General features: G+C 43.1%; 2 non-coding genes across 2 annotated transcripts; both read left to right on the forward strand.

The window, feature by feature from the left end:
• The first annotated feature begins 3553 nt into the window (after positions 1-3553).
• Positions 3554-3635, forward strand: trnal-caa (transfer RNA leucine (anticodon CAA)). The gene has a single exon. It is a non-coding gene; the product is annotated as a tRNA-Leu (tRNA).
• An 8536-nt stretch (positions 3636-12171) lies between these two features.
• On the forward strand, positions 12172-12244 carry trnar-ccu (transfer RNA arginine (anticodon CCU)). The gene has a single exon. It is a non-coding gene; the product is annotated as a tRNA-Arg (tRNA).
• Positions 12245-14238: the final 1994 nt, after the last annotated feature.

Raw genomic sequence — 14238 nt, forward strand, 5'->3', positions numbered from 1 at the left:
CTGCGTTTGACTGCGGGTGGTTTTAACAAACCCTTGTTCTCACGCAGGAGACAACCCGGAGAATTAAATGCTGCTGATTTTTTAAGCCACATCTCAGACCTCTTACAGAGCCACACAGAAATTCTCACCGATGACAGCCTCCGATTAGTGGTGACGATAGTTAGGAATATGCAGGGGGGTGCCCGTCGAAGATTTAAATCCGTTCTGGGTAATTGCTCAGAAAAAAGCGCACCTTATCGACTTACATTACACGGGCGGTAATCTGTGTTTCACCAGGAGTGTGTACGGTTTGTTGAATGAAGGTTGTACCAATGGGGAAATGTTACAGGGCGCTAAACGAATGCACAAAGAGTTGGGTTTTTCAGAGAATCAGAAAATGAGTTTGTCAGACATTACCGCTTTTGAAAAACATTTAAAGGTGGTCATTAAAATTTTGTACCACGACCAGGGTGATTGAAAATATTTTACAACGGGGCCCACACCACCTAATTCTAAAATACTTTTTGTTCTACTGCATGAAGAGCATTTTTATGGGGTTTTAAATATTAAAGCTTTTGTGGGGGCGGCATATTTTTGCACTAACTACCATGCGGCGTATAGCCACAAGAACGCACACGCCTGTGTTAAAGCTTGTAAAACCTGTTTAGATCCCCAGTGTTGCGAAATTGATGCAGAAATTCAGAATTGCCCGGCCTGTAAGGTCTTTTGTCGTAGCTCTCAATGTTTGGCGAGACACTTTCGGAATGCAGCGACGGGTGTTAGTAAGTGTGAGCGCAGGGTCTTTTGTGAGAAATGTGAGGTTTATAACCTCTCTAGTCACAAATGTAAAGAGAAACTGTGCTCGCATTGTAACAACGTGATCGACACCCCTGACACACATTTGTGCTACATACTGCCTTTGGACAACCCCAAAATTTCAAACAAGTACATTTTTTTTTACTTTGAATGCATGCAAGAAACGGGGACACACATACCAAATTACATCCATGCCCTTCATATTAACAATAAACGAAGCTGGGAATTTTATGGTGAAACTTGTCTAAAGGATTTTGTGTGTAAATTTATCGATAGACGTTTCAAAAACCATACATTCATATCGCACAATGGCAAGGGATATGACAATTACCTAGTAATCAGACAGTTGTAAGATGAAAAGATGGACGTTGAACTAATTAATCAGGGTGGTAAGATAATGTGTATGACCGTAAAAGCTCTGAACATCAGATTTATCGATTCTTTAAACTTTCTACCTATGAAATTAAGCAAACTGTCGGCCGCCATGGGGTTCCCCGGGGGTAAGGGTCATTTTCCACACTTGATGAACACTTCAGAAAACCAAAATTATGTCAGCCCGATGCCGCCGCCAGAACTTTACGGCGTTAACTACATGCTGCCGAGGGAGAAAGCCGAGTTTTTGGTTTGGTATGAAGAATGCAAGGGAAGTGTGTTTAACTTACAGAGAGAGTTGAAACGTTACTGCCAGTTGGATGTGGCAATTCTAAGAGAAGGCTGTGTCAGGTTTTGGGACGAGGTCATGAATATGACCAGACAGACACGCGTGACTGAGTCAGGGGCCGCCTGCGTTGTGTGCATCGACCCCTTTCAGTTTGTGACCATCGCTAGTGTCTGCATGGCCATGTTCAGACTTATGTTTTTACAGGAAGAGACGATAGCGTTGCTACCCCATGACAATTACCACCACCAGCAAAAACGATTTTCTACACCCAGCATTCAGTGGCTTATGTACATCGAACACACAGAGCCCGTTAAAATCCAACACGCGTTAACCACGGCCGGTGAGTTCAAGGTTGGTCAAAGCTGAAAGCTCAAAGCTGAAATAAATGTATAAAATTTGGCTTGCATCATAGCAGTTGAGCAATAAAGTCTGTCCTAATTAAAGAGTACCTAAAGTTTGAAAGTACAACATAGAATAAGAATAGAGAAATGGCAAAACGATTTTGTGCCATCTTCCCCATTCACACTATTTTTATGTGCCATTTTTTGCTTATTCACGTACTATTTTAATCAAAATAATATTAAGAAAGATCTGTGTGTATTCAGATAGTATTATTATTGTTCATACTTACTCGTCAAAAGAGGATTGCTGAGATATTTGCGGATATACTTCTACGTTTGAAAAACGTGTCCAAAATGGTGACCAACGAATACTAGGAATGCATTGTGGTATATAACCGGAAAATATGCTGGGTTCGATATTTTCTCAACGTATGCGTTTATTAATGTTGTCGATATTATGGTTGAAATTTAACATTGATAATACATCACGGCTATGTGCCCCCTGCTATGTGCTGATGTGCAATTTTAACGCATGCAGTTAGTAAGGATCGTACTGTTGTATGGTATTATATATAATGACATTATGGAATAGGATGGGGACAGGCCTGGCATCACGGGGGGAGGGAGGAGTGTTGCCCCTTCAGTTTTGGGCAAAAAGATTTACCTAACTTAATTTGCGCCCTAAAAAAATAGTTGTACTTGGTCAATGGTCAGACAACACTAAATGACACGAACAGTCACTCAGTCTGTTTGATGGGCAGGAGGGCTATCCGTCCAGGAACTGCACATATCAGTGTCGTTATTGAGTGTCAACATTACGATCCTGTTTGCTCAGGTGGACCGATTCCTTGCAGTACTTTATCATTATACTTAAAATCTTTATATAACTAGGACTAGTTATAGCAGTCTGTGCTTTCTGTTGGTTTTACAACATTTTTTTCTTAACGATTCAGAACGTCCATGTAGCTGCAAAAATGAACGCTTATGGTACTTTTCGCTCCAGGCAATACAAACCGTGAGAGTGACGAAAAATGTGAAACTGAACTTCATCGCAAATACCAGATTGCTAGTCGTTATCTTCTATCATGAAGCACTAATCAATGGCATAGCTGCGAGATTTCATTTGGGTAGCTGCACCCTACAGCTCCGTTTCAACCGAAATATCACCCCCCCCCCTCAGAATTTCAGACGCCCCCCTACAGATTTTTCCCCGGGCACCGCGCACTGATGGGGGACAGGGTGTCCAGGAAATGGTATCAACTTTTCTCAAGAAAATAAAAATAGAAACTCTATAGGCACTCAAACATTTTACTGTTTTTTTTTCAGGCAGTAAATTACGTAAATTACTGCTTCGACACGTAATGGCATTATAATCAAGTGCAGGAGCTGAGGGCTTTTGTTTTGTTTCGTTTTCCATGGCGTTTGTAAGCACGCAAATCAAAGGCAATTCCTGCGTCTAACACGAATGTAAATGCTTTTGAAAGTGCAGTGTGGTGCAGCTTGTAAAATCCTTGTCCACATTTGTGGTTTGTTGATGTTTTTCTGTCTGCCAAAGTTGCATTTTGACATCCAGACGGGGAGACTTTATCATTTGAACGTGAAGCCAGCCTTAAACCCTCTGAGGCGTGTCTGTCTGCCGGCACGTATTTTGTGAAAGGTTTTTTTTTTTAACTGAGAGCGACTTTGAAAAAGTTTCCGTAGCCACCTCGCACTCCGTGTTAGATTATAGGAGGAATGCGGCGGCGGCGAGCTCGCTGTAGTCGTGGCCGAGTGATTAAGGCGATGGATTCAAAATCAATTGGGGACTCCCCGCGCAGATTTGAATCCTGCCGACTACGGCGTCTGCCTCATGTCGCCTTGTGCCTGCGCGGCAAAGACGAAGTGCTGCTTCTCCTTTCCTGGTACTATAAGAACGCTAAATCGCTTGGCTCTGCTGTCGTGGAAATAAATTCTTCAGATAACCACACATTTTGCGTTCGCACCTCTGGTGCTCTACTTATGCCTTTGAAAACCTAATGAATAAAGCTGAAAGAACCGACACAATATGTAGGTGCTCGTAAAGCACGCAGTAAAGAACTGTTAACAGCAAAGGTTTCAGTGGGTTAACTGAGGAGAAGGCGTGATCGCTAATTGTTGACTTTGTATTTGGTGTTAGAAACACTCTTACTGTGCATGACGTGCAACAAATGTAGCCACAGAAATTGCATCACGCTTTCATGTATGCTATCGCAGACACCAACGTTGCCTAGATAGAAAACCGAAATAGCCGTGGGTTTGCTTGCTGGTCTGAAGGATCTCTCTTCGAATCTCTATCATTTGTCAATGGAAGTAAAAGGCGCTGCAATTTCATACGTTCAGAATGAAACCCGCAGCTGTTGTTCGACTTTATTTCTTGACTAATTACAACTGAGTGTCGCATGAGCAGTTACGTAAACTTGTCTGGTATATTTGAACAAAAATGCCGTTCTTCAATTAAAACTAACAGTACATTGTCAGGGACATTCAGTTCTATACAAACAAGAGACAGACAAGATAATATTTCTACCTTTCATGTGGACTACGTGTTGACTTACTGATCGGAATAATTGAAAAGTTCGGGTTCATAGCCGATGCAGTGCATGCTAATTAGAACAGCAAAGCTGAGCTCTCAGCACCGTACTGAGCCCAGGTGTTTTTCTAAAGCTGTCAGGTGCAGTTCATTTACATGAAGGAAATCTCTTACTGGGTACTATTACAATGCAGTAAGTAGCACAGACTACTTAGGGAGTAGCCCGATGCATTTAAAAACAACCCGAGCCAGGCAGGAGTCGAACCTACAATCTCCTGATCCCTAGTCAGACGCGTTATCCAGTGTGATACTGCAGGACTGTAACCCAGTGAGATCAGCACTGCAACTAGTAAAATATTACCCCCGGTCCATTCTTTTCCAAAAGTGAGAAACACCTGTTTTCTACATTTTGTCTGTTTTAAAACATTATCTTCCAAAGCATCATAAAATTGTCCCTTCTTCCAGACTCTACTTCTCTCTTGTAGTAGTACAGCAGACCTTTCCAGGTGAGCAGATCACAGAGTCCGAAATGAGCTTCCTCCATCAAGCAAAGTACCTGAACATGACGCTGTCTTCATAAAAGCGCCCCTGTAATAAAGAAATTAAATCCGAAATCAAGAGGGCAGCACAGTGGGCAAAAGACGTATAATATTCGTCTATTAAACGCATACCTTAGACGTCTAAATGTGGTCTGCAATTCGTCTAGAATCTCTGCACTGTGTACGAAGTAAATTATTTTCGCAGTAATTATTTACATTAACGAAGAGCATAACGCGTGTACTGTATACACTGCAAGTACAACCCCCCTCTCTGCAGGAGTGCTGGCTGTGACGAATTGAAACGGTTTCACGGGTATTTTCAAAGTAGGAGGCGAGATTTCCAGCGAAAGACACCCCCCCTCAAAAACCCAGTAAATACAGTACTTACTAGTTAAAGGCTAGGCTCCCGACTACGGCGAAAGGAACCCTTCTTTCATTAGAAGACAATGAACATATTTTAGCCCTGAATGAATTAATAGCAAACATGGTTTACATAAAAGACATTTTTCCAAGAAAGTTTAGCCTTTGTCACTAATGAAACCACTAAATAAAGACATAAATATAAAAATCTTAAGATTTTTAAAATACATGACTTTGCTAAAATTTATTTGAAAATAAAAACAATTACAACCGCCAGGGGAGAGAGAGAACAGGGGAGGGATGTTGGTTTTGCATAAGGGGCGGGGCTATGGAAATTAGGTCTGTTTGGGAATGTGTAGTTACATTTTCTGGCTGTTTGTGAATTATCGTTGTTGAGTATGGAGTGTTGAGGTATTGATTTTGTGTAATGCTTTATGTTGAAAGTTGAGGTTGATTTTGTTTATGATAAACAGGATAAACTGGGATGGGAGGAAGGTTTGGTTTTGCATAAGGGGCGGGATTATGATAATTGGAGGACTTTGCGAGAGTAAAATGGTTTGATTATTTGATTTTGTATTGTGGTTGTTATCTATGTTTTTGGTTGGTATTATGTTTATATGGTTGTTTTTGTTGGTTGGTTGTTATTATGGTTATTAATAATACGATCTATAGTTGAAATCTGCGCCTAAATAAAAAGAAAAAGCAAGTGATTAGGTTTATGAGCAATCTAATTACTTATTCGTTTAAAAAGCTATATAAAATAAAGTTTATTATTAATTTGCTGGACAGAGCGGTGAACATTATTATGCATGAGACAAAGATAACGATCCTGATCAGTTTAGAAATCTGTGTACGCTGTAAGGTTTTTACTTCTTAAACTTTTAAAATACACGTTTAGAATTGAAAGAAATCCTCTTCCTGGTATAGCACACCAGCACGTCTTTTTTCTCCAATCAGAGGGGTGTCAGATGGTGTCAGCCAATCACCATTCTGCGTTGGGTAGCAACGGGTGACTGTTCTCAGGCGGAAGATGTAAACAGCTTAATGTTCGTGTTAAATAATTTTTTTTAATTAAAATTCATTCTATACAGCAATCGCATATTTGGGTACCGTTTCATAAAACTTTCATGCTTAAAATGTTTAGGGAGAAATGGAAGACTGGTGTGTATTTTTTCTTTAAACTACCAAGACCAGCCATACACAGTACAGTTTACATACATACAGTAATGTTTATGTTCCTAAATTAATATCGTTTATGACCTTCAGATGCGTTATGCTCCTCTTCTTTTTATGCTCAGCTACTAAAATTTCCCTTTAGTGGTAAAATCCATATAAATATTCAAAACTAAGCGGATTAAAATGTGGACAGCAAAGACATTAAATGATTAAATCTTTGCACTACCAACCAATGCACCACGAGTGCCCCTGTCGGTCATTTTGGCCAGCCAATCACTTGTCCTGCGGTACCCTCCGGTGCCCCGCGGTGGCTTGTGGGTAGGTTACTGTACCGCGGGTTTTTACCGCGCATTTTGAATGGCTGCATCTATTAAACGCATACCTTAGACGTCTAAATGTGGTCTGCAATTCGTCTAGAATCTCTGCACAGTGTACGAAGTAAATTATTTTCGCAGTAATTAATTTACACGTGTATAATAAATATAGTAAATATAATAAATTAATTACTGCGAAAATAATTTACTTCGTACACTGTGCAGAGTGCCGTATACTCCTAGTTGCGGCACACACGATACATACAGTAAAAAGCCTCAGGCACTGTGTTAGATGTGTTTTCGATGTTATATATGCGTTTATTCATGTCGTCGATTTTACGGTTGCAATTCGACGTTGATTATACGTTGAGGCGACGTATATATACGTATAGCCGTATTTTCGCCATAAATATACGTATATTCGACGAATCAATGCCCACTGGGAAGGCGCATTGAAGGGTGCACCCCCATCATTAATCGTTGCGCCTCTGTGAAAGGAAAGCTCTTGAGCAGTCGTTGAAACAGCTCGGATGAAACACTTGATTGCTTCCATGTGCATCTGGAGCCCATTTCTTATTTTCACTTCACGCCGCCCAAAGCATTTCTAAAACAGGAGATTCGCGTTTGGGAATGCGCCCTGCCCTACAAATAAAACAGGTCTACGGGTCTGAAAGCTGCTCCACGGAAAACAGTTCTGTTGCGCTTTTGATCAAAGGGAGATTCGCTGTTCTTACTTTTTGATGACATAACACCCAAAGGGGCTTCTTTGGAGCTGTATTCCAACCAGCATCCTAAAGTTTCTTGGCGGTATCCTTTACAGTCCTCTGTTCGGTCGACAAGGGACAGAAGGGGGCAGTTTTCCTCACACATACAGTGCAATGTACTGTAGTGTTCCCGTTCATTGAATTCGCAGTTCTGCATCAGACCTCTAACTCGTTTCCTTAGCTTGGATTTAAGCCACGAAGCAGGCTTCTACTGTATAAACGTCTAGAGGAATCACAAACTATTTGAGAGGCCATCATCCCAGGGGGAACTGACAAAGTCTATCCCTAAACACCTAGCGCAGTCTCTCAAGAGACTGTCAAAAATCGCTTTCTCCGTTTGCATTGCAAGTAAGTGAAAACGCGGTCTCAACCCAGAGCCACTTGGCAGCAGCGGCACGTAAATACTGTTACTGTCACTGCTCGATACCGATGTTAGCCTACTATACCATGTTCAGCCACCGCTAGAAACTGCATGGCTCTAGTTCTGGAGCAAACGACAGGAGGGCCAACGTCGAACGGGCACACATGTCAGACATGGAAACCGACGAGAGTGGGATTCGAACCCATACATGCAGAGCACAATGGATTAACAAGCCATCGCCTTAACCACTCAGCCACCCCGTCAACAGAACTGGACTGTCCCAACTGAGTTGGCGCGCTCCAGATGATCTTTTTCTTTTTTTTCCCTCGTACTCGAGGGTCATTTTCCTGTTCCACATGCGATTTCAACATTTTCCTTGGGAGATGTCAAGCCAGCAAGCCACTGCTGTGGTTCAGTGGCCAGTGTGGAGTTCAGTGGCCCTGTTGTACACAGAAAGCACATTGAGCTCCTTGGACATGAAAAGTTCCAGATAAAAGCCATTTGTCATCCTTTCTCTTGGTGTCGATGTTGCTATTGTATGTAAAGGTGGCAACTTGCTCAGCGAGCAGGCGGAGCACACACCGAATGCAGATGTGTCTGAGTGGTGTGTCCAAGTGGCTGCAAAAGGACAGCACTCCCGGGGCGCCGTGGCTTAGTTGGTTAAAGCGCCTGTCTAGTGAACAGGAGACCCTGGGTCTGAATCCCAGCGGACAACCGCTAGACTTAATTAAACACAAGTATTCATTTCCTGTCTTTAACATGACTTGTTTTTCTTAAAATGGATGCAACTTGCAAAACATGAAATACAAACCTTGCTAATCAGCGCTAGCAGCTGGCAAAAAAAAAAGAAGTCAGCAATGTTTTTTTTCTTTAACCTTAACCCTGCTAATGGAGAAGAGTTAAACGACCGAGTCTATGCAGCTTAAACGGTGCGCACGTCGGGTTCTTAGCTGAAAGGGTGGTAAATCACGCTCACCCCAGTCCTTAATCTTTTAAACAGGATACAAAATTGAACCTAGTCGCCACATCACATACATCCTGTTCAATGATAAAAAGGTAACATCTATCCTCACTCCAGAGTAAATCTCACGTTGAGGGCATATTTTTTTTCACTTTACCGTGAATCGGGCTCGGCTGCACAGAGGAGAGAGGACGGTGACAGGGGAGTCACACGCTGGCGGTTTGAATACGCGGAAGATCACTGAGGGATCCACAGTATATGGACCCTCCGTGCGCCATCAGTCCACACTCCGGACTCTGAATCCTGCCATCCGAGTTAAGATCTCGGCGGAACCTGAGGCGCAGTTCTTTCTTAAAACGTAATCTGGTGAGCATTTCTAGAATCGTACTTGTATAGATGCAGCCTTTAATGTGTTGCTAGGTTAAAATTGATGATTTCTTGAACTTCAGTAGGAAACTGCCCTCTTGATTTCGGATTTAATTTCTTTATTACAGGGGCGCTTTTATGAAGACAGAGTCATGTTCAGGTACTTTGCTTGATGGAGGAAGCTCATTTCGGACTCTGTGATCTGCTCACTTGGAAAGGTCTGCTGTACTACTACAAGAGAGAAGTAGAGTCTGGAAGAAGGGACAATTTTATGATGCTTTGGAAGATAATGTTTTTTTTTTTCTTTGAAATCGAAATGAATCAGAATATCAGTGCAAAAGACAAACTCTTGGTTTGGTTTAAAGAGATATGGTTTTAAAACAGACAAAATGTAGAAAACAGGTGTTTCTCACTTTTGGAAAAGAATGGACCGGGGGTAATATTTTACTAGTTGCAGTGCTGATCTCACTGGGTTACAGTCCTGCAGTGTCACACCAGGGCCAGTGGCGCAATGGATAACGCGTCTGACTACGGATCAGGAGATTGCAGGTTCGACTCCTATCTGGCTCGGGTTGTTTTTAAACGCATCGGGCTACTCCCTAAGCAGTCTGTGCTACTTACTGCATTGTAATCGTACCCAGTAAGAGATTTCCTTCATGTAAATGAACTGCACCTGACAGCTTTAGAAAAACACCTGGGCTCAGTACGGTGCTGAGAGCTCAGCGTTGCTGTTCTAATTAGCACGCACTGCATCGGCTATGAGCCCGAACCTTTCAATTATTCCGATCAGTAAGTCAACACGTAGTCCACATGAACGGTAGAAATATTCTCTTGTCTGTCTCTTGTTTGTATAGAACTGAATGTCCCTGACAATGTACTGTTAGTTTTAATTGAAGAACGGCATTTGTGTTCAAATATACCAGACAAGTTTACGTAACTGCTCATGCGACACTCAGTTGTAATTAGTCAAGAAATAAAGTCGAACAACAGCTGCGGGTTTGATTCTGAACGTATGAGATTGCAGCGCCTTTTACTTTCATTGACAAATGATAGAGATTCGAAGAGAGATCCTTCAGACCAGCAAGCAAACCCACGGCTATTTCGGTTTTCTATCTAGGCAACGTTGGTGTCTGCAATAGCATACATGAAAGCGTGATGCAATTTCTGTGGCTACATTTGTTGCACGTCATGCACAGTAAGAGTGTTTCTAACACCAAATAAAAAGTCAACAATTAGCGATCACGCCTTCTCCTCAGTTAACCCACTGAAACCCTTGCTGTTAACAGTTCTTTACTGCGTGGTTTACGAGCACCTACATATCGTGTCGGTTCTTTCAGCTTTATTCATTAGGTTTGCAAAGGCATAAGTAGAGCACCAGAGGTGCGAACGCAAAATGTGTGGTTATCTGAAGAATTGCTTTCAATGGCAGCGGGTCCAAGCGATTTAGCGTTTTTATAGTACCGGGAAAGGAGAAACGGCACTTCGCCTTTGCCGCGCAGGCACAAGGCGACGTGCGGCAGACGCCGGAGTCGGCAAGTTCCGGACCTGCGCGGGGAATCCCCAACGCACTTAACCAATCGGCCACGACAAAAGCGAGCTCGCTGTCGCCGCATTCCTCCTATAATCTAACACGGAGTGCGAGGTGGCTGCGGAAACCTTTTTAAAGTCGCTCTCCGTTAAAAAAAAATACCTTTCACAAGATTCGTGCCGGCAGACAGACACGCCTCAGAGGGTTTAAGGCTGGCTTCACGTTCAAATGATAAAGTCCCCCAGTCCGGATGTCAAAATGCAACTTTGGCAGACAGAAAAAACATCAACAAACCACAAATGGTTTTTACAAGCTGCACCACACTGCACTTTCAAAAGCATTTACATTCGTGTTAGACGCAGGAATTGCCTTTGATTTGCGCGCTTACGAACGCCATGGAAAACGAAACAAAACTAAAGCCCTCAGCTCCTGCACTTGATTATAATGCCGTTACGTGTCGAAGCAGGAATTTATGTCATCCTACCACTGCAACACGGGGAATAGAGAGAAATGAGTACACGCTACGAATTGTCTCTAATCAGTCCCTACAGTTGTAAGGCGCCTGGAAGCGTGCACCCCCATCATTAATCTTTGCGCATCTGTGCAAGGTAAACTCTGGAGCAGTCTTTGAAACGGCTCAAAGGAAACACGTGATTGATTCCATGTGCATCTGGGGTTCATTTCTTATTTACATTTAATTCAAGGGAAAGGCTTGGGTCAGTTTCAGACGGCCTCCAACAGCGAGATTCAAGCGCCCCACCTTCAGCCCAATCTGCACAGCCAGAACGCCAACGGCTCCTATGCTCTCCGGGGTGCGGTTGTGACCCCGTAACCTAAAATGTTGGTGGCAGACAAATGGAGACTAACAGGTGACGTCCTAGGACATGACTACATTGTGGGGATGGTGACCATTGCTTGGAAAAGAGTGCGAGGCCCCTTTAGAAAAACATTTTGTTAACAGGCATTCTGCCTCAGCCTAAACACCTATAGCTTGCAAAGCGCATGCTATTAGACAGGCACCTCTGCAAGACCTTAAGAGTCTCTTAAACTAGTGATAGTAAGGTGTTCCCAATGGGCGATGTTCGGCTTTCAAATCATCTCTCCGTGGAAGCGCCGAGATGCAGCTGTTTAAGGCTTAGAAGCAGCTGACTGTTTTACTGCCTAACTGATCACTGTCAGTCAGGGAGCTCAGAGGTGAAAAGCCTGTCTGAGAGACAATTCGCCGTCGATCAGTTCAATATGTTCCGTACCAGCTCGGCGCACCTGAGATCATCTTGGTAGCCGTGTAGCTCAGATGAGTGAGAGCGTGTGTGTGTACCACCGTGATTGGATGCCGGTCCTTCTCAGGTCACAGTAAACCTTCTGCTGCCTAACTTTCCTAATTTTGGGGATCCCTTTGAAAAAGCAAAGGAAAAAAAAACTGGCTCTTCATCAGCGTGATCGACCCAACCCAGTGTGCCCCAGTGGCCTAATGGATAAGGCACTGGCCTCCTAAGCCAGGGATTGTGGGTTCGAGTCCCATCTGGGGTGCTCCTGTCCCATTTTGAGCATACAAATGTCTTTGTGGTTTGCAAAGCTACAACTCCACCTTACTCAGTGAGCGTCTCTGCTTTTCTCTCACATACAGTTGGGAGAAAAACTTTTGTAAACAGCCCTTCGGAATGATGTGGATTTCTGCATGAATGGCTCCTAACATGTGATCTTATCTTTATCTAAGTCATAATAATTAATAAAGAGATTCTGATTTAACAAAGAACACACACCCAACATTTGACATTGCTGTTTCTTTATTGACCAAATGGTTTAAACAATCAAGGTCATTGATGGAAAAAGTACGTGAACCCTTATATTAAGGAGCTAGTGGAACCTCCTTTATGACAAAAACCTCAACCCCCACTTTCTGTAGCGGCTTGTCAGACCTGAGCAGCGGTTAGGAGGTATTTTGGCCTATTCCTCTATGCAAAACTGTTTCAGTTCATGTATATTTTTGGGATGTCTTGCGCTGAATGGCCTGCTTCAGATCACGCCACAGCACTTCAATGGGATTGGGGTCAGGACTCTTACTTGGCCATCCCAACATACAGAATTTCTTCTGTTTCAGCCACTCTGTTGTTGATGTACTCCTTTGTTTTTGTCATGTTGCAAGACCCAGCGTCTTTTGAGTTTTAGATCACAGGCAGACACCCTGACATTCTGCTGTAGAATTTCCTGATACATCTCGGAATTCATCGGTCCCTCGATGATTGCAAGCCGTACAGCCTCCGCCATGCTTCCCAGGTGGGATGAGGTTTTGGAGTTGGTATGCGGTGTTTTGTTATCTCCAAACATAACGCTGTGCACATTTACCAACAAGTTCAACTTTTGTCACGTCTGTCCACAGAACATTGTTCCAGGAGTTGTGGAACATCCATGTGGTCTTTAGCAAACTTGAGAGGGGCAGTGGTGGTTTTTTTGGGGGGGAGAGCAGTGGTTTCCTCCGTGGTGACCTCGCATGATCACCACTCCTGTTCAGATTTCTTCTTATGGTGGACTCATGGACACAGACGTAAGACAAAGTAAACCACCTGTTTGCTAGATCCCATCCCCACTCAGCAAGTCAAAGATTCCCTCGAAGGACTGGCAGGACCTATAATTAGTATGATGAATGCATCGCTTGCGTCAGGCAACGTACATGATCAATTTAAGGTAGTGGTTCTTAGACCGCTCCTTAAGAAGTCAAATTTGGATCCACAAGTTCTTAACAACTACAGGCCTGTCTCAAAGGTCCCATTTCAATCTAAAAGTTTTGAGAGAATAGTTGTTGCCCAACGTCAATCGTATCTGGATTCAAATAATATACTTGAGAAATTTCAGTCTGGTTTCTGAAACTGCATTAACAAGAGTCGTAAATTATATTCTCTTAGCTACTGATGCGGGGAATGCAACAGTGCTAGGAATGCAAACTTTAGGTTGCGCTTCTTCATGCTGCATCATTGGCATGAGTGGAGCTTTTTAAACGTCTGTACTTACTGCGCCCCATAAGAAATCGTTTGTCCCTGTTCAAAAGAGATTGTGCGATGTCCTGCAGCGTTCGCAAAGCAAACCTTTGACAGTTTGAATAGAGGAATTTATTCTGCTTCCTGTGCGTGCAGTAGTTACAAACTTGAACGTCTTTACACGATCTCCTGCAGTTTTCAGTGGGCGGGCTTTGTCAGATGGCTTGGAAAAACGCACTGTGTTTCGGCTCGGGAAACATCATGAGCAGTGTCCTGCATGTTTTCTGTGTATAGCTGTCTTTTAACGCATACAGAATTCATTCGAAATCATTGATTTCTCCAATTAACAAGGGTCCCTTAAATGATGAGTCAAAGTAACATCTAATCGGATTAGTTTCCTTAGAGCTGGTTCAGAGTTTGCTCAAGAGTTTACCTATCACAGATGCGCAAAGAAGAATGTTGGGGGTGCACGCTTCAAGGCGCCTTACAGCTGTAGGGAGTGATTCGAGACGATTCGTGGCGTGTGCTCGTTCCCATATACCATACGCC

The sequence above is a fragment of the Lepisosteus oculatus genome, unplaced genomic scaffold, assembly GCF_040954835.1.
Source record: "Lepisosteus oculatus isolate fLepOcu1 unplaced genomic scaffold, fLepOcu1.hap2 HAP2_SCAFFOLD_60, whole genome shotgun sequence".
NCBI lineage: Eukaryota > Metazoa > Chordata > Actinopteri > Semionotiformes > Lepisosteidae > Lepisosteus > Lepisosteus oculatus.